The 19,789-nt window shown below is 34.1% G+C and overlaps 3 non-coding genes across 3 annotated transcripts; all 3 read left to right on the top strand.

Annotated features, from left to right (window-relative positions):
- Positions 1-3,003: 3,003 nt before the first annotated feature.
- LOC141303697 (5S ribosomal RNA) lies at positions 3,004-3,122 on the top strand. Its single transcript, XR_012343672.1, has one exon. It is a non-coding gene; the product is annotated as a 5S ribosomal RNA (ribosomal RNA).
- Positions 3,123-9,379: 6,257 nt separating this feature from the next.
- On the top strand, positions 9,380-9,498 carry LOC141303574 (5S ribosomal RNA). Its single transcript, XR_012343553.1, has one exon. It is a non-coding gene; the product is annotated as a 5S ribosomal RNA (ribosomal RNA).
- A 6,244-nt stretch (positions 9,499-15,742) lies between these two features.
- LOC141303451 (5S ribosomal RNA) lies at positions 15,743-15,861 on the top strand. The gene has a single exon (XR_012343431.1). It is a non-coding gene; the product is annotated as a 5S ribosomal RNA (ribosomal RNA).
- The last annotated feature ends 3,928 nt before the right edge of the window (positions 15,862-19,789 follow it).

Below are 19,789 nucleotides of genomic sequence, written 5' to 3'. Positions count from 1 at the left end.
GTACCTAACAATTTTTGATGTCTTTCAGATGTTTATGATTTACAATGCATGTAAAACTGACATCTTAAAGAGGTCTGTCAGATGTTTGTACACAGTAGATGCTTTCCAAATCAAGTGATCTTTAACAGACGTACCAAAAGTTTACCAAATAAGCAAGTCTTATTTTAGCTAGCTTGATTTGGCTCAAAATAAGTCAGACTAACTGAAATAAACCAGGCTTATTTGGTAAACTTCTTTTATGAAACCCCACAGGTCCGGATCTACGGGAGGTGCTAGAACCGTGTTTTCATGTTGTGTCTGGTAAACATGAAAGATTGTGGTAACCGATGACACTTTAAATATAATTAAAATAGAAATTGAATAGAAACACTGACTAAAATCTAAATTTGAGCGCATTAAAGAAAGTGTATTAATAAATATTGTTGAAATATCCCAGGTTATAACAACAGATATTTTAATACGGAGAACAGGTGGTAACAAGCAACTCTGAATTATCACGATTGACCGCCAGAGGGAAGCTTTTTTCTAATCAGTGTTTTGAGATCGTATCAAAAATGTAAAGTGAATTCAGGTAAAGTTGATGTAGAATATAAAGGTTTAAAATATGGACACAAAATAGTTTGAAGTGTTTAGAGAGCATAGACAGAAAAACATTTTTACATATGGTTACCATTTTAAGGGGCCGTTCACATGTCACGTGTCAATCCACAGCAGTCATAACTTTTCTTTTAGACATTATACTCAGTTTTGGACAAGCGATGGTAAGTGCAAATACTGTAATGCAAATCGACTGAAGGTACTGAAGAGTGGAGAATTTAATTTTTACTGTACTGTTGGTGATCCAGTGTAAATATATAATACAGTATAAAAGGACAGTTTTTTTTATTTTTTTATTTTTTACATTTTTTAAACTCTAGCCTAATATTTTTTTTTCCCTGGGCCCACCTAAGTGTCATTAATTATCTGTGCACATTTAACTTAAATCTCAGCAAAATTAAACGTTCCTGTGGCTATAGATGTATATAACCTACAGGCACCTATATTTTTTTCTTGATTAACAAACGTTTACTTGCGCTCTTGTGCTTCTGCCTCCGCTATGGTCGTGTCAATCATCTCGCTGTATCATGGTCTCCTGCGCTGTTGCTTGTGCTGTATGAAGCAGGCGATTGTCTGTTGTCCCGCTGAACTACCTTGATATTATTTCTATAAAAATTACTTCAATATAATATTTTAATAAAAAACGACGGTGGGGCGGTGGGCAAGTAGGCTAATTTAATGGTTAAATGGCCGAACATCGTGAAAAGCGACTTTTTTTAAAGCGTTATTTTTTATCTAGCTGATATCAACATTTTACTTAGGCTAAGCATCAAGGCTTTGCACACTTATACTAACTTAAATCCTGGCGAAATGAAACGTTCCTGTGGCTATGATATACAGTGCAGTAAAAAATCAAATTCTCCACCCTCGGTAGATTTGCATTACAGTATTTGCACTTACCATCGCTTGTCCAAAACTGAACATAATGTCTAAAAGAAACGTTAAGACTGCTGTGCATTTACACTTGACTGAACACTGATCTGTTATTCTTTGCGCTGTCTGGGTACCGCAGATGCTCAGATTTAAAATCATTCAGCAAAATAAAACATGCTGGATGCAGATTAATATTTGTGAAATAAATATTTGTGAAACGAGTTAGGTTGAACAGAAGTCAGGGGACTATCATCTTGTTGACTCTCATTTTAATAGAAACAGCCAGGTATGCAATGGTTAAAAGAATCAAGAAATAAGACACAAGCTGTAAATTATTTTTAAAGCCATAAATCTATTGTTTGAATAATTTGTAACTATTTGAACTTCTTGTGTACATGTGATTTTCTAATTGCTTTTCCAATTTTATTATTATTATTATTATTATTATATTTTTAGTTACATTGTATAATATTTTGATGTAATTAATGTTATTGCACTTGTGTGTTGTTTTAAAGACAGAATGAAAATAAATAAATAATGGTCTTTTATTTTGTTGAACGAACAATGGATGGTGTCACCGGTCCAGGTTTGATTGACCAATCGGCGTAAAGGGGCGTCTCATGATCGAGCCAATATCTCGTTTTTTCGTTTTCTGAACTAATGAAAAAACGAATAAATGAGCCGTTTTCTTATTTCTGCTTATTTCGTTTCAATTTGAAAGTGAAATGAATAAAACGTACACGGACCGTACAGGGACCCAATTCATCTAGATTATCTAACATTTGTTTTCCTTTTTTTACTGGTAAAGAGTTGACATTTTTTTCTTCTGTGGTCTACTGTACAGACGTGAATTTACTTTTCCCTTAACCTGAGGCTTTTGGTATGAAAAGGCTTTTACATTGTCAAAAAAAAAAAAAAAATAGTAGGCTACTTTTTATATTAAAACAAACAAGCAAGCCAGATTTAAACAGTAACGCAAAAGTAATGTAATGCATTACTTTCCATAAAAAAGTAACTAATGCGAGGTAAATCGTCACAATTAAAAGAACCAAAGACTTACTTCAGTCTGTGTGCACTGAATTTATTTAATACACGACTTTCACAATTTGAGTTGAATTATAAATGAACTTTTCTACAACATTCTAATGTATTGAGATGCACCTGAGCACCTCTTTAGCTAAAAGAAAAGGCAATTGTTACTTTTTTTCTTTTTCCATAAAATGATATGCTTCTTATTTCTACTTTTAAATAATCAAAATCTGCCCATTTTTACTTCCTTTTTTCACGAAAAGAGAGGAGAGTTGACTTTTTTCTTTGTTAATCAACATTATGGCGAACTTTGGTTGAAGCGATAATATGTCGGGGGAAAAAATAGTTATACGTTTATATGCTTTAATAATACTATTTCTTTGAGGGTGGGGTGGTTGTTATTCTTGCAACTGCAGTCCGGGGCGTGTGTCTTTACGGGTCGATCTGTGTAGGGCTGCTGCTGGTGTGTCTTCTTTAAATAGCTCACTCTTGACTTCAGCTTTCGCTTACGGCCATACCACCCTGAGCACGCCCGATCTCGTCCGATCTCGGAAGCTAAGCAGGGTCGGGCCTGGTTAGTACTTGGATGGGAGACCGCCTGGGAATACCAGGTGCTGTAAGCTTTTGCTTTTCCTACACTCCTCAACTAATACACTAACACATGACTCAGAATTATTGCTTGTTCCCTTTAACATTTTAAACTGATTGCTTCATTTATTTTCTTTCATTTTGTTTTCTCTGGAATTTCTTTCTGCTTACAGTGTTGCAAAGGATATATTCTTCCTTTCTCCTCCAGGGGGCGATCGAGAGACCTTTTCTCTGCAGTAAATCTCTCAAGCACTTCATACACTACCAGTCAAAAGTTTTTGGACAGTAAGATTTGTAATGTTTTTTTTTTTGTTTTTTTTTTAAAGGAACTCTCTTCTGCATTTATTTGATCCAAAATACCACAAAAGCAGTAATATTCTGAAATACTTTTACCTTTTAAGGTAATTTGTAAAATATTTTTTTAATTTTAAAATAATATTCTTTTTGAATATATTTTAATATATCAATATAAAATGTAATTGATTCTTGTGATTTCATTCATTTCATTTTAATATGCTGATTTGCTGTTCAAGAAACATTTATTATTATTAATATCTATATTTAAAATAGTTGAGTACATGTTCAGGATTCTTTGATGAATAGAAAGATCCAAAGATCAGCATGATGAATGTATTTATCATCATGTTTTATTAATTGAAAGCATCCTTGCTAAATAAAACTGTATTTTTCTATAAACATTTTTTTTCTTACAGTTCAAAAACTTTTGACTTGTATAAAGTGCTTAGAGATTTACTGTAGAGAAAAGGTCTCTCGATCGCCCCCTGGAGGAGAAAGGAAGAATATGTTCTTTGCAACACTGTAAGCAGAAAGAAATCACAGAGAAAATAAAATGAAAGAAAATAAATAAAGCAATCCGTTAAAAATGATAAAGGGAACAAGCAATAAGTCATGTGTAAGTGTATTAGCTGAGGAGTGTATGTTAATGGTCACATGACACGCAAGAAAAACAAACAAACAAACAAACAAACAAACTTTTTTTTACATTTGATTTGAATAATTACATTATAATTATGTATTATTATTATTTTGGTTATTTTGACACGATTTAAACTGCAATATGACATTTCATTCAAGCGCTCAAATCCTTAAGCTTAAAAAATTCTGTATATCATTTATTTTGGTGGTATACTGTTGAAATGCAGTAAACTTCTTCTGTTCACAAAATTTTGAAACGTATGCAACTGTGTATATAAACAAAGTGAAACCAGCACACATTGTGTTCTCAAAACCCTCTGCGAATCTCTCATGAACCTCAGGGCTTCACAAACCTTGGGTGCCAAAGTCAGTTCATGAGGGTTTTGCAGAGTTTAGCTTCAGCCCTAAATAAACACCTCCACTTCCAATCAAGCAGCTCATCAAGGCCTTCAGGGTTATTTGTAAAATGCCTGTATGTGTTTTGGAGCTGGTTGGGACCAGCTATAAGTTTCTCTGTCATTTGTGGTCCATCATACAGGCCTATGAGACCCAAAGAAAAAAAGTGCCTCTTTTTTGTTGTTTTTTTGTGATTTCCTACATCCTTTGGGTTAAAAAAAAATTCTACAATTTAGAGTTTTTACGTTTTGTTTTTATTTTTAATTTTACCGCATGTCCACTGTAGTGGACCACAGGACCATTTTAGTTCGAAACGACAGCCAAACTCAGACAACAAAACTGTACAGAATATGGCTGTAAAGGGATATTAATCCAACATTTATGTAACAAAAACAAAACAACTGAAATCAAGCATTTTCCATAACTTGCAATGAGTCTGTTACAGCGCTGTGCAGGAATTTTGGCCCAATCTTGGCCCACATTGGAAGGTTTTCGAGCATGGACCGCCTTTTTAAGGTCATGCTGTGGGCATCTCAATAGGATTCAGGTCAGGACTTTGACTAGGCCACTCCAAAGTCTTCATTTTGTTTTTCTTCAACCATTCAGAAGTGAATTTGCTGGTGTGCATTGTCCTTCTGCAGAACCACAGAGTGCGGTATCTTTCCTGTTCTTCCCTTTCTGTCTCTGTGTCTGTCTCAGTCTGCTCATCTGAGTCTCCTGCAATTTCTTCCTCTTCTTCAACATCTTCTTGTATGTTACATTCAAATTTATCCTCATCTGACAGCTCTAAGTCAGAGTTTCCCTCAACTATCTTATAAAAATCCTCTCTGCTTCAGTTCTGCCTCCTACAACATGCAGTCATTAATTACATTAAGATGGTCCTGATGTCCACTATAGTTGACATTTAAAAAAGGATGATATTTTGAAACATAAACAATTTAACAGCTTTGAAAGCTAAATGTATTGTTACTGACACTTTAATAAACAAATATATATGTGATTATAATAGTAAAAAACATGTAAAAAAGCTAAATTTTACATATCTCTGTCCTTCCCATAAAATGTGCTCATTTGCATGTCGGCCATTTTGGATTCAGTGTAAAAGTGGTTCCTAGCATGCCAGCCAATCAAATGACATATCACTAGAAAGCCCAGGATGTCCTCTGCACAGTACAACAGGACTTGACAGAGTAGCTCAAAAAATTCAAAGAAAATTCATGAAAACACAAGGTCCACTACAGAGGACATAAGTCAATGGGCTGGGTCTCAGGAGGTATCAGTTGTATATTTGAAGACATACCTGTGCATTTAAAGGGAGGCTTTATCAGATTTATCTCACTTTTGGGAACAATTTTATCCCAGAAGTAAAACCTTCCCATAAACAGCATCACTGTCTGGATCTCTGGAGAAAGTGTTTAAGAAACACTGTGGAGTGTTATGAAAGCCATTCACCTTTTCGGATCCAATAGGAGACAATGGATATAGCAGTAAAATGACACAGTTTCAGGTACGTGACATAAAAATGATTTTTGTTTGAAAGACTTATTAGTCCTTTTCAATGGTAGACTAAAATTGATGTTATGTCATTAATGGGCATAAAAAAATAATAATAATAAAAAAAACTCCAAAAATACTCTCAATGTTTAACCTTGTATGTTTCATATTATTATTATTAAATTGTATGCTACAGAGCAGACCCTGAAGAACAAATGTTTGTTAGTTTGTTTTTAAAATGATATGCCTCGCATTTCTTCTAAAAAACAGGCACATTCACTTGCACTCAAAGTGCGACAATGTGGCGAGTTGATATGTGTAGGGTTTTTTTTTTTTTGTTGTTAGTATTATTAGGCCTAGTAAAAACAAAATATATATATTAAAAAGGCTTGAGGGGGTAAATGTGGCTGTTTGTGTTGCAGCTGCAGCCGGGGACATGTATCATTACGGGTCGATCCATGTACCTAACAATTTTTGATGTCTTTCAGATGTTTATGATTTACAATGCATGTAAAACTGACATCTTAAAGAGGTCTGTCAGATGTTTGTACACAGTAGATGCTTTCCAAATCAAGTGATCTTTAACAGACGTACCAAAAGTTTACCAAATAAGCAAGTCTTATTTTAGCTAGCTTGATTTGGCTCAAAATAAGTCAGACTAACTGAAATAAACCAGGCTTATTTGGTAAACTTCTTTTATGAAACCCCACAGGTCCGGATCTACGGGAGGTGCTAGAACCGTGTTTTCATGTTGTGTCTGGTAAACATGAAAGATTGTGGTAACCGATGACACTTTAAATATAATTAAAATAGAAATTGAATAGAAACACTGAATAAAATCTAAATTTGAGCGCATTAAAGAAAGTGTATTAATAAATATTGTTGAAATATCCCAGGTTATAACAACAGATATTTTAATACGGAGAACAGGTGGTAACAAGCAACTCTGAATTATCACGATTGACCGCCAGAGGGAAGCTTTTTTCTAATCAGTGTTTTGAGATCGTATCAAAAATGTAAAGTGAATTCAGGTAAAGTTGATGTAGAATATAAAGGTTTAAAATATGGACACAAAATAGTTTGAAGTGTTTAGAGAGCATAGACAGAAAAACATTTTTACATATGGTTACCATTTTAAGGGGCCGTTCACATGTCACGTGTCAATCCACAGCAGTCATAACTTTTCTTTTAGACATTATACTCAGTTTTGGACAAGCGATGGTAAGTGCAAATACTGTAATGCAAATCGACTGAAGGTACTGAAGAGTGGAGAATTTAATTTTTACTGTACTGTTGGTGATCCAGTGTAAATATATAATACAGTATAAAAGGACAGTTTTTTTTATTTTTTTATTTTTTACATTTTTTAAACTCTAGCCTAATATTTTTTTTTCCCTGGGCCCACCTAAGTGTCATTAATTATCTGTGCACATTTAACTTAAATCTCAGCAAAATTAAACGTTCCTGTGGCTATAGATGTATATAACCTACAGGCACCTATATTTTTTTTCTTGATTAACAAACGTTTACTTGCGCTCTTGTGCTTCTGCCTCCGCTATGGTCGTGTCAATCATCTCGCTGTATCATGGTCTCCTGCGCTGTTGCTTGTGCTGTATGAAGCAGGCGATTGTATGTTGTCCCGCTGAACTACCTTGATATTATTTCTATAAAAATTACTTCAATATAATATTTTAATAAAAAACGACGGTGGGGCGGTGGGCAAGTAGGCTAATTTAATGGTTAAATGGCCGAACATCGTGAAAAGCGACTTTTTTTAAAGCGTTATTTTTTATCTAGCTGATATCAACATTTTACTTAGGCTAAGCATCAAGGCTTTGCACACTTATACTAACTTAAATCCTGGCGAAATGAAACGTTCCTGTGGCTATGATATACAGTGCAGTAAAAAATCAAATTCTCCACCCTCGGTAGATTTGCATTACAGTATTTGCACTTACCATCGCTTGTCCAAAACTGAACATAATGTCTAAAAGAAACGTTAAGACTGCTGTGCATTTACACTTGACTGAACACTGATCTGTTATTCTTTGCGCTGTCTGGGTACCGCAGATGCTCAGATTTAAAATCATTCAGCAAAATAAAACATGCTGGATGCAGATTAATATTTGTGAAATAAATATTTGTGAAACGAGTTAGGTTGAACAGAAGTCAGGGGACTATCATCTTGTTGACTCTCATTTTAATAGAAACAGCCAGGTATGCAATGGTTAAAAGAATCAAGAAATAAGACACAAGCTGTAAATTATTTTTAAAGCCATAAATCTATTGTTTGAATAATTTGTAACTATTTGAACTTCTTGTGTACATGTGATTTTCTAATTGCTTTTCCAATTTTATTATTATTATTATTATTATTATATTTTTAGTTACATTGTATAATATTTTGATGTAATTAATGTTATTGCACTTGTGTGTTGTTTTAAAGACAGAATGAAAATAAATAAATAATGGTCTTTTATTTTGTTGAACGAACAATGGATGGTGTCACCGGTCCAGGTTTGATTGACCAATCGGCGTAAAGGGGCGTCTCATGATCGAGCCAATATCTCGTTTTTTCGTTTTCTGAACTAATGAAAAAACGAATAAATGAGCCGTTTTCTTATTTCTGCTTATTTCGTTTCAATTTGAAAGTGAAATGAATAAAACGTACACGGACCGTACAGGGACCCAATTCATCTAGATTATCTAACATTTGTTTTCCTTTTTTTACTGGTAAAGAGTTGACATTTTTTTCTTCTGTGGTCTACTGTACAGACGTGAATTTACTTTTCCCTTAACCTGAGGCTTTTGGTATGAAAAGGCTTTTACATTGTCAAAAAAAAAATAAAAAAATAGTAGGCTACTTTTTATATTAAAACAAACAAGCAAGCCAGATTTAAACAGTAACGCAAAAGTAATGTAATGCATTACTTTCCATAAAAAAGTAACTAATGCGAGGTAAATCGTCACAATTAAAAGAACCAAAGACTTACTTCAGTCTGTGTGCACTGAATTTATTTAATACACGACTTTCACAATTTGAGTTGAATTATAAATGAACTTTTCTACAACATTCTAATGTATTGAGATGCACCTGAGCACCTCTTTAGCTAAAAGAAAAGGCAATTGTTACTTTTTTTCTTTTTCCATAAAATGATATGCTTCTTATTTCTACTTTTAAATAATCAAAATCTGCCCATTTTTACTTCCTTTTTTCACGAAAAGAGAGGAGAGTTGACTTTTTTCTTTGTTAATCAACATTATGGCGAACTTTGGTTGAAGCGATAATATGTCGGGGGAAAAAATAGTTATACGTTTATATGCTTTAATAATACTATTTCTTTGAGGGTGGGGTGGTTGTTATTCTTGCAACTGCAGTCCGGGGCGTGTGTCTTTACGGGTCGATCTGTGTAGGGCTGCTGCTGGTGTGTCTTCTTTAAATAGCTCACTCTTGACTTCAGCTTTCGCTTACGGCCATACCACCCTGAGCACGCCCGATCTCGTCCGATCTCGGAAGCTAAGCAGGGTCGGGCCTGGTTAGTACTTGGATGGGAGACCGCCTGGGAATACCAGGTGCTGTAAGCTTTTGCTTTTCCTACACTCCTCAACTAATACACTAACACATGACTCAGAATTATTGCTTGTTCCCTTTAACATTTTAAACTGATTGCTTCATTTATTTTCTTTCATTTTGTTTTCTCTGGAATTTCTTTCTGCTTACAGTGTTGCAAAGGATATATTCTTCCTTTCTCCTCCAGGGGGCGATCGAGAGACCTTTTCTCTGCAGTAAATCTCTCAAGCACTTCATACACTACCAGTCAAAAGTTTTTGGACAGTAAGATTTGTAATGTTTTTTTTTTTGTTTTTTTTTTAAAGGAACTCTCTTCTGCATTTATTTGATCCAAAATACCACAAAAGCAGTAATATTCTGAAATACTTTTACCTTTTAAGGTAATTTGTAAAATATTTTTTTAATTTTAAAATAATATTCTTTTTGAATATATTTTAATATATCAATATAAAATGTAATTGATTCTTGTGATTTCATTCATTTCATTTTAATATGCTGATTTGCTGTTCAAGAAACATTTATTATTATTAATATCTATATTTAAAATAGTTGAGTACATGTTCAGGATTCTTTGATGAATAGAAAGATCCAAAGATCAGCATGATGAATGTATTTATCATCATGTTTTATTAATTGAAAGCATCCTTGCTAAATAAAACTGTATTTTTCTATAAACATTTTTTTTCTTACAGTTCAAAAACTTTTGACTTGTATAAAGTGCTTAGAGATTTACTGTAGAGAAAAGGTCTCTCGATCGCCCCCTGGAGGAGAAAGGAAGAATATGTTCTTTGCAACACTGTAAGCAGAAAGAAATCACAGAGAAAATAAAATGAAAGAAAATAAATAAAGCAATCCGTTAAAAATGATAAAGGGAACAAGCAATAAGTCATGTGTAAGTGTATTAGCTGAGGAGTGTATGTTAATGGTCACATGACACGCAAGAAAAACAAACAAACAAACAAACAAACAAACTTTTTTTTACATTTGATTTGAATAATTACATTATAATTATGTATTATTATTATTTTGGTTATTTTGACACGATTTAAACTGCAATATGACATTTCATTCAAGCGCTCAAATCCTTAAGCTTAAAAAATTCTGTATATCATTTATTTTGGTGGTATACTGTTGAAATGCAGTAAACTTCTTCTGTTCACAAAATTTTGAAACGTATGCAACTGTGTATATAAACAAAGTGAAACCAGCACACATTGTGTTCTCAAAACCCTCTGCGAATCTCTCATGAACCTCAGGGCTTCACAAACCTTGGGTGCCAAAGTCAGTTCATGAGGGTTTTGCAGAGTTTAGCTTCAGCCCTAAATAAACACCTCCACTTCCAATCAAGCAGCTCATCAAGGCCTTCAGGGTTATTTGTAAAATGCCTGTATGTGTTTTGGAGCTGGTTGGGACCAGCTATAAGTTTCTCTGTCATTTGTGGTCCATCATACAGGCCTATGAGACCCAAAGAAAAAAAGTGCCTCTTTTTTGTTGTTTTTTTGTGATTTCCTACATCCTTTGGGTTAAAAAAAAATTCTACAATTTAGAGTTTTTACGTTTTGTTTTTATTTTTAATTTTACCGCATGTCCACTGTAGTGGACCACAGGACCATTTTAGTTCGAAACGACAGCCAAACTCAGACAACAAAACTGTACAGAATATGGCTGTAAAGGGATATTAATCCAACATTTATGTAACAAAAACAAAACAACTGAAATCAAGCATTTTCCATAACTTGCAATGAGTCTGTTACAGCGCTGTGCAGGAATTTTGGCCCAATCTTGGCCCACATTGGAAGGTTTTCGAGCATGGACCGCCTTTTTAAGGTCATGCTGTGGGCATCTCAATAGGATTCAGGTCAGGACTTTGACTAGGCCACTCCAAAGTCTTCATTTTGTTTTTCTTCAACCATTCAGAAGTGAATTTGCTGGTGTGCATTGTCCTTCTGCAGAACCACAGAGTGCGGTATCTTTCCTGTTCTTCCCTTTCTGTCTCTGTGTCTGTCTCAGTCTGCTCATCTGAGTCTCCTGCAATTTCTTCCTCTTCTTCAACATCTTCTTGTATGTTACATTCAAATTTATCCTCATCTGACAGCTCTAAGTCAGAGTTTCCCTCAACTATCTTATAAAAATCCTCTCTGCTTCAGTTCTGCCTCCTACAACATGCAGTCATTAATTACATTAAGATGGTCCTGATGTCCACTATAGTTGACATTTAAAAAAGGATGATATTTTGAAACATAAACAATTTAACAGCTTTGAAAGCTAAATGTATTGTTACTGACACTTTAATAAACAAATATATATGTGATTATAATAGTAAAAAACATGTAAAAAAGCTAAATTTTACATATCTCTGTCCTTCCCATAAAATGTGCTCATTTGCATGTCGGCCATTTTGGATTCAGTGTAAAAGTGGTTCCTAGCATGCCAGCCAATCAAATGACATATCACTAGAAAGCCCAGGATGTCCTCTGCACAGTACAACAGGACTTGACAGAGTAGCTCAAAAAATTCAAAGAAAATTCATGAAAACACAAGGTCCACTACAGAGGACATAAGTCAATGGGCTGGGTCTCAGGAGGTATCAGTTGTATATTTGAAGACATACCTGTGCATTTAAAGGGAGGCTTTATCAGATTTATCTCACTTTTGGGAACAATTTTATCCCAGAAGTAAAACCTTCCCATAAACAGCATCACTGTCTGGATCTCTGGAGAAAGTGTTTAAGAAACACTGTGGAGTGTTATGAAAGCCATTCACCTTTTCGGATCCAATAGGAGACAATGGATATAGCAGTAAAATGACACAGTTTCAGGTACGTGACATAAAAATGATTTTTGTTTGAAAGACTTATTAGTCCTTTTCAATGGTAGACTAAAATTGATGTTATGTCATTAATGGGCATAAAAAAATAATAATAATAAAAAAAACTCCAAAAATACTCTCAATGTTTAACCTTGTATGTTTCATATTATTATTATTAAATTGTATGCTACAGAGCAGACCCTGAAGAACAAATGTTTGTTAGTTTGTTTTTAAAATGATATGCCTCGCATTTCTTCTAAAAAACAGGCACATTCACTTGCACTCAAAGTGCGACAATGTGGCGAGTTGATATGTGTAGGGTTTTTTTTTTTTTGTTGTTAGTATTATTAGGCCTAGTAAAAACAAAATATATATATTAAAAAGGCTTGAGGGGGTAAATGTGGCTGTTTGTGTTGCAGCTGCAGCCGGGGACATGTATCATTACGGGTCGATCCATGTACCTAACAATTTTTGATGTCTTTCAGATGTTTATGATTTACAATGCATGTAAAACTGACATCTTAAAGAGGTCTGTCAGATGTTTGTACACAGTAGATGCTTTCCAAATCAAGTGATCTTTAACAGACGTACCAAAAGTTTACCAAATAAGCAAGTCTTATTTTAGCTAGCTTGATTTGGCTCAAAATAAGTCAGACTAACTGAAATAAACCAGGCTTATTTGGTAAACTTCTTTTATGAAACCCCACAGGTCCGGATCTACGGGAGGTGCTAGAACCGTGTTTTCATGTTGTGTCTGGTAAACATGAAAGATTGTGGTAACCGATGACACTTTAAATATAATTAAAATAGAAATTGAATAGAAACACTGACTAAAATCTAAATTTGAGCGCATTAAAGAAAGTGTATTAATAAATATTGTTGAAATATCCCAGGTTATAACAACAGATATTTTAATACGGAGAACAGGTGGTAACAAGCAACTCTGAATTATCACGATTGACCGCCAGAGGGAAGCTTTTTTCTAATCAGTGTTTTGAGATCGTATCAAAAATGTAAAGTGAATTCAGGTAAAGTTGATGTAGAATATAAAGGTTTAAAATATGGACACAAAATAGTTTGAAGTGTTTAGAGAGCATAGACAGAAAAACATTTTTACATATGGTTACCATTTTAAGGGGCCGTTCACATGTCACGTGTCAATCCACAGCAGTCATAACTTTTCTTTTAGACATTATACTCAGTTTTGGACAAGCGATGGTAAGTGCAAATACTGTAATGCAAATCGACTGAAGGTACTGAAGAGTGGAGAATTTAATTTTTACTGTACTGTTGGTGATCCAGTGTAAATATATAATACAGTATAAAAGGACAGTTTTTTTTATTTTTTTATTTTTTACATTTTTTAAACTCTAGCCTAATATTTTTTTTTCCCTGGGCCCACCTAAGTGTCATTAATTATCTGTGCACATTTAACTTAAATCTCAGCAAAATTAAACGTTCCTGTGGCTATAGATGTATATAACCTACAGGCACCTATATTTTTTTCTTGATTAACAAACGTTTACTTGCGCTCTTGTGCTTCTGCCAATCATCTCGCTGTATCATGGTCTCCTGCGCTGTTGCTTGTGCTGTATGAAGCAGGCGATTGTCTGTTGTCCCGCTGAACTACCTTGATATTATTTCTATAAAAATTACTTCAATATAATATTTTAATAAAAAACGACGGTGGGGCGGTGGGCAAGTAGGCTAATTTAATGGTTAAATGGCCGAACATCGTGAAAAGCGACTTTTTTTAAAGCGTTATTTTTTATCTAGCTGATATCAACATTTTACTTAGGCTAAGCATCAAGGCTTTGCACACTTATACTAACTTAAATCCTGGCGAAATGAAACGTTCCTGTGGCTATGATATACAGTGCAGTAAAAAATCAAATTCTCCACCCTCGGTAGATTTGCATTACAGTATTTGCACTTACCATCGCTTGTCCAAAACTGAACATAATGTCTAAAAGAAACGTTAAGACTGCTGTGCATTTACATTGACTGAACACTGATCTGTTATTCTTTGCGCTGTCTGGGTACCGCAGATGCTCAGATTTAAAATCATTCAGCAAAATAAAACATGCTGGATGCAGATTAATATTTGTGAAATAAATATTTGTGAAACGAGTTAGGTTGAACAGAAGTCAGGGGACTATCATCTTGTTGACTCTCATTTTAATAGAAACAGCCAGGTATGCAATGGTTAAAAGAATCAAGAAATAAGACACAAGCTGTAAATTATTTTTAAAGCCATAAATCTATTGTTTGAATAATTTGTAACTATTTGAACTTCTTGTGTACATGTGATTTTCTAATTGCTTTTCCAATTTTATTATTATTATTATTATTATTATATTTTTAGTTACATTGTATAATATTTTGATGTAATTAATGTTATTGCACTTGTGTGTTGTTTTAAAGACTGCAAAAGAATGAAAATAAATAAATAATGGTCTTTTATTTTGTTGAACGAACAATGGATGGTGTCACCGGTCCAGGTTTGATTGACCAATCGGCGTAAAGGGGCGTCTCATGATCGAGCCAATATCTCGTTTTTTCGTTTTCTGAACTAATGAAAAAACGAATAAATGAGCCGTTTTCTTATTTCTGCTTATTTCGTTTCAATTTGAAAGTGAAATGAATAAAACGTACACGGACCGTACAGGGACCCAATTCATCTAGATTATCTAACATTTGTTTTCCTTTTTTTACTGGTAAAGAGTTGACATTTTTTTCTTCTGTGGTCTACTGTACAGACGTGAATTTACTTTTCCCTTAACCTGAGGCTTTTGGTATGAAAAGGCTTTTACATTGTCAAAAAAAAAATAAAAAAATAGTAGGCTACTTTTTATATTAAAACAAACAAGCAAGCCAGATTTAAACAGTAACGCAAAAGTAATGTAATGCATTACTTTCCATAAAAAAGTAACTAATGCGAGGTAAATCGTCACAATTAAAAGAACCAAAGACTTACTTCAGTCTGTGTGCACTGAATTTATTTAATACACGACTTTCACAATTTGAGTTGAATTATAAATGAACTTTTCTACAACATTCTAATGTATTGAGATGCACCTGAGCACCTCTTTAGCTAAAAGAAAAGGCAATTGTTACTTTTTTTCTTTTTCCATAAAATGATATGCTTCTTATTTCTACTTTTAAATAATCAAAATCTGCCCATTTTTACTTCCTTTTTTCACGAAAAGAGAGGAGAGTTGACTTTTTTCTTTGTTAATCAACATTATGGCGAACTTTGGTTGAAGCGATAATATGTCGGGGGAAAAAATAGTTATACGTTTATATGCTTTAATAATACTATTTCTTTGAGGGTGGGGTGGTTGTTATTCTTGCAACTGCAGTCCGGGGCGTGTGTCTTTACGGGTCGATCTGTGTAGGGCTGCTGCTGGTGTGTCTTCTTTAAATAGCTCACTCTTGACTTCAGCTTTCGCTTACGGCCATACCACCCTGAGCACGCCCGATCTCGTCCGATCTCGGAAGCTAAGCAGGGTCGGGCCTGGTTAGTACTTGGATGGGAGACCGCCTGGGAATACCAGGTGCTGTAAGCTTTTGCTTTTCCTACACTCCTCAACTAATACACTAACACATGACTCAGAATTATTGCTTGTTCCCTTTAACATTTTAAACTGATTGCTTCATTTATTTTCTTTCATTTTGTTTTCTCTGGAATTTCTTTCTGCTTACAGTGTTGCAAAGGATATATTCTTCCTTTCTCCTCCAGGGGGCGATCGAGAGACCTTTTCTCTGCAGTAAATCTCTCAAGCACTTCATACACTACCAGTCAAAAGTTTTTGGACAGTAAGATTTGTAATGTTTTTTTTTTTGTTTTTTTTTTAAAGGAACTCTCTTCTGCATTTATTTGATCCAAAATACCACAAAAGCAGTAATATTCTGAAATACTTTTACCTTTTAAGGTAATTTGTAAAATATTTTTTTAATTTTAAAATAATATTCTTTTTGAATATATTTTAATATATCAATATAAAATGTAATTGATTCTTGTGATTTCATTCATTTCATTTTAATATGCTGATTTGCTGTTCAAGAAACATTTATTATTATTAATATCTATATTTAAAATAGTTGAGTACATGTTCAGGATTCTTTGATGAATAGAAAGATCCAAAGATCAGCATGATGAATGTATTTATCATCATGTTTTATTAATTGAAAGCATCCTTGCTAAATAAAACTGTATTTTTCTATAAACATTTTTTTTCTTACAGTTCAAAAACTTTTGACTTGTATAAAGTGCTTAGAGATTTACTGTAGAGAAAAGGTCTCTCGATCGCCCCCTGGAGGAGAAAGGAAGAATATGTTCTTTGCAACACTGTAAGCAGAAAGAAATCACAGAGAAAATAAAATGAAAGAAAATAAATAAAGCAATCCGTTAAAAATGATAAAGGGAACAAGCAATAAGTCATGTGTAAGTGTATTAGCTGAGGAGTGTATGTTAATGGTCACATGACACGCAAGAAAAACAAACAAACAAACAAACAAACAAACTTTTTTTTACATTTGATTTGAATAATTACATTATAATTATGTATTATTATTATTTTGGTTATTTTGACACGATTTAAACTGCAATATGACATTTCATTCAAGCGCTCAAATCCTTAAGCTTAAAAAATTCTGTATATCATTTATTTTGGTGGTATACTGTTGAAATGCAGTAAACTTCTTCTGTTCACAAAATTTTGAAACGTATGCAACTGTGTATATAAACAAAGTGAAACCAGCACACATTGTGTTCTCAAAACCCTCTGCGAATCTCTCATGAACCTCAGGGCTTCACAAACCTTGGGTGCCAAAGTCAGTTCATGAGGGTTTTGCAGAGTTTAGCTTCAGCCCTAAATAAACACCTCCACTTCCAATCAAGCAGCTCATCAAGGCCTTCAGGGTTATTTGTAAAATGCCTGTATGTGTTTTGGAGCTGGTTGGGACCAGCTATAAGTTTCTCTGTCATTTGTGGTCCATCATACAGGCCTATGAGACCCAAAGAAAAAAAGTGCCTCTTTTTTGTTGTTTTTTTGTGATTTCCTACATCCTTTGGGTTAAAAAAAAATTCTACAATTTAGAGTTTTTACGTTTTGTTTTTATTTTTAATTTTACCGCATGTCCACTGTAGTGGACCACAGGACCATTTTAGTTCGAAACGACAGCCAAACTCAGACAACAAAACTGTACAGAATATGGCTGTAAAGGGATATTAATCCAACATTTATGTAACAAAAACAAAACAACTGAAATCAAGCATTTTCCATAACTTGCAATGAGTCTGTTACAGCGCTGTGCAGGAATTTTGGCCCAATCTTGGCCCACATTGGAAGGTTTTCGAGCATGGACCGCCTTTTTAAGGTCATGCTGTGGGCATCTCAATAGGATTCAGGTCAGGACTTTGACTAGGCCACTCCAAAGTCTTCATTTTGTTTTTCTTCAACCATTCAGAAGTGAATTTGCTGGTGTGCATTGTCCTTCTGCAGAACCACAGAGTGCGGTATCTTTCCTGTTCTTCCCTTTCTGTCTCTGTGTCTGTCTCAGTCTGCTCATCTGAGTCTCCTGCAATTTCTTCCTCTTCTTCAACATCTTCTTGTATGTTACATTCAAATTTATCCTCATCTGACAGCTCTAAGTCAGAGTTTCCCTCAACTATCTTATAAAAATCCTCTCTGCTTCAGTTCTGCCTCCTACAACATGCAGTCATTAATTACATTAAGATGGTCCTGATGTCCACTATAGTTGACATTTAAAAAAGGATGATATTTTGAAACATAAACAATTTAACAGCTTTGAAAGCTAAATGTATTGTTACTGACACTTTAATAAACAAATATATATGTGATTATAATAGTAAAAAACATGTAAAAAAGCTAAATTTTACATATCTCTGTCCTTCCCATAAAATGTGCTCATTTGCATGTCGGCCATTTTGGATTCAGTGTAAAAGTGGTTCCTAGCATGCCAGCCAATCAAATGACATATCACTAGAAAGCCCAGGATGTCCTCTGCACAGTACAACAGGACTTGACAGAGTAGCTCAAAAAATTCAAAGAAAATTCATGAAAACACAAGGTCCACTACAGAGGACATAAGTCAATGGGCTGGGTCTCAGGAGGTATCAGTTGTATATTTGAAGACATACCTGTGCATTTAAAGGGAGGCTTTATCAGATTTATCTCACTTTTGGGAACAATTTTATCCCAGAAGTAAAACCTTCCCATAAACAGCATCACTGTCTGGATCTCTGGAGAAAGTGTTTAAGAAACACTGTGGAGTGTTATGAAAGCCATTCACCTTTTCGGATCCAATAGGAGACAATGGATATAGCAGTAAAATGACACAGTTTCAGGTACGTGACATAAAAATGATTTTTGTTTGAAAGACTTATTAGTCCTTTTCAATGGTAGACTAAAATTGATGTTATGTCATTAATGGGCATAAAAAAATAATAATAATAAAAAAAACTCCAAAAATACTCTCAATGTTTAACCTTGTATGTTTCATATTATTATTATTAAATTGTATGCTACAGAGCAGACCCTGAAGAACAAATGTTTGTTAGTTTGTTTTTAAAATGATATGCCTCGCATTTCTTCTAAAAAACAGGCACATTCACTTGCACTCAAAGTGCGACAATGTGGCGAGTTGATATGTGTAGGGTTTTTTTTTTTTTGTTGTTAGTATTATTAGGCCTAGTAAAAACAAAATATATATATTAAAAAGGCTTGAGGGGGTAAATGTGGCTGTTTGTGTTGCAGCTGCAGCCGGGGACATGTATCATTACGGGTCGATCCATGTACCTAACAATTTTTGATGTCTTTCAGATGTTTATGATTTACAATGCATGTAAAACTGACATCTTAAAGAGGTCTGTCAGATGTTTGTACACAGTAGATGCTTTCCAAATCAAGTGATCTTTAACAGACGTACCAAAAGTTTACCAAATAAGCAAGTCTTATTTTAGCTAGCTTGATTTGGCTCAAAATAAGTCAGACTAACTGAAATAAACCAGGCTTATTTGGTAAACTTCTTTTATGAAACCCCACAGGTCCGGATCTACGGGAGGTGCTAGAACCGTGTTTTCATGTTGTGTCTGGTAAACATGAAAGATTGTGGTAACCGATGACACTTTAAATATAATTAAAATAGAAATTGAATAGAAACACTGACTAAAATCTAAATTTGAGCGCATTAAAGAAAGTGTATTAATAAATATTGTTGAAATATCCCAGGTTATAACAACAGATATTTTAATACGGAGAACAGGTGGTAACAAGCAACTCTGAATTATCACGATTGACCGCCAGAGGGAAGCTTTTTTCTAATCAGTGTTTTGAGATCGTATCAAAAATGTAAAGTGAATTCAGGTAAAGTTGATGTAGAATATAAAGGTTTAAAATATGGACACAAAATAGTTTGAAGTGTTTAGAGAGCATAGACAGAAAAACATTTTTACATATGGTTACCATTTTA

The sequence above is a fragment of the Garra rufa genome, unplaced genomic scaffold (genome assembly GCF_049309525.1).
Source record: "Garra rufa unplaced genomic scaffold, GarRuf1.0 hap1_unplaced_001, whole genome shotgun sequence".
Lineage (NCBI taxonomy): Eukaryota > Metazoa > Chordata > Actinopteri > Cypriniformes > Cyprinidae > Garra > Garra rufa.
Note: the sequence above shows the minus strand (reverse complement) of the source record. Positions and strands in the feature narration are given on the sequence as shown.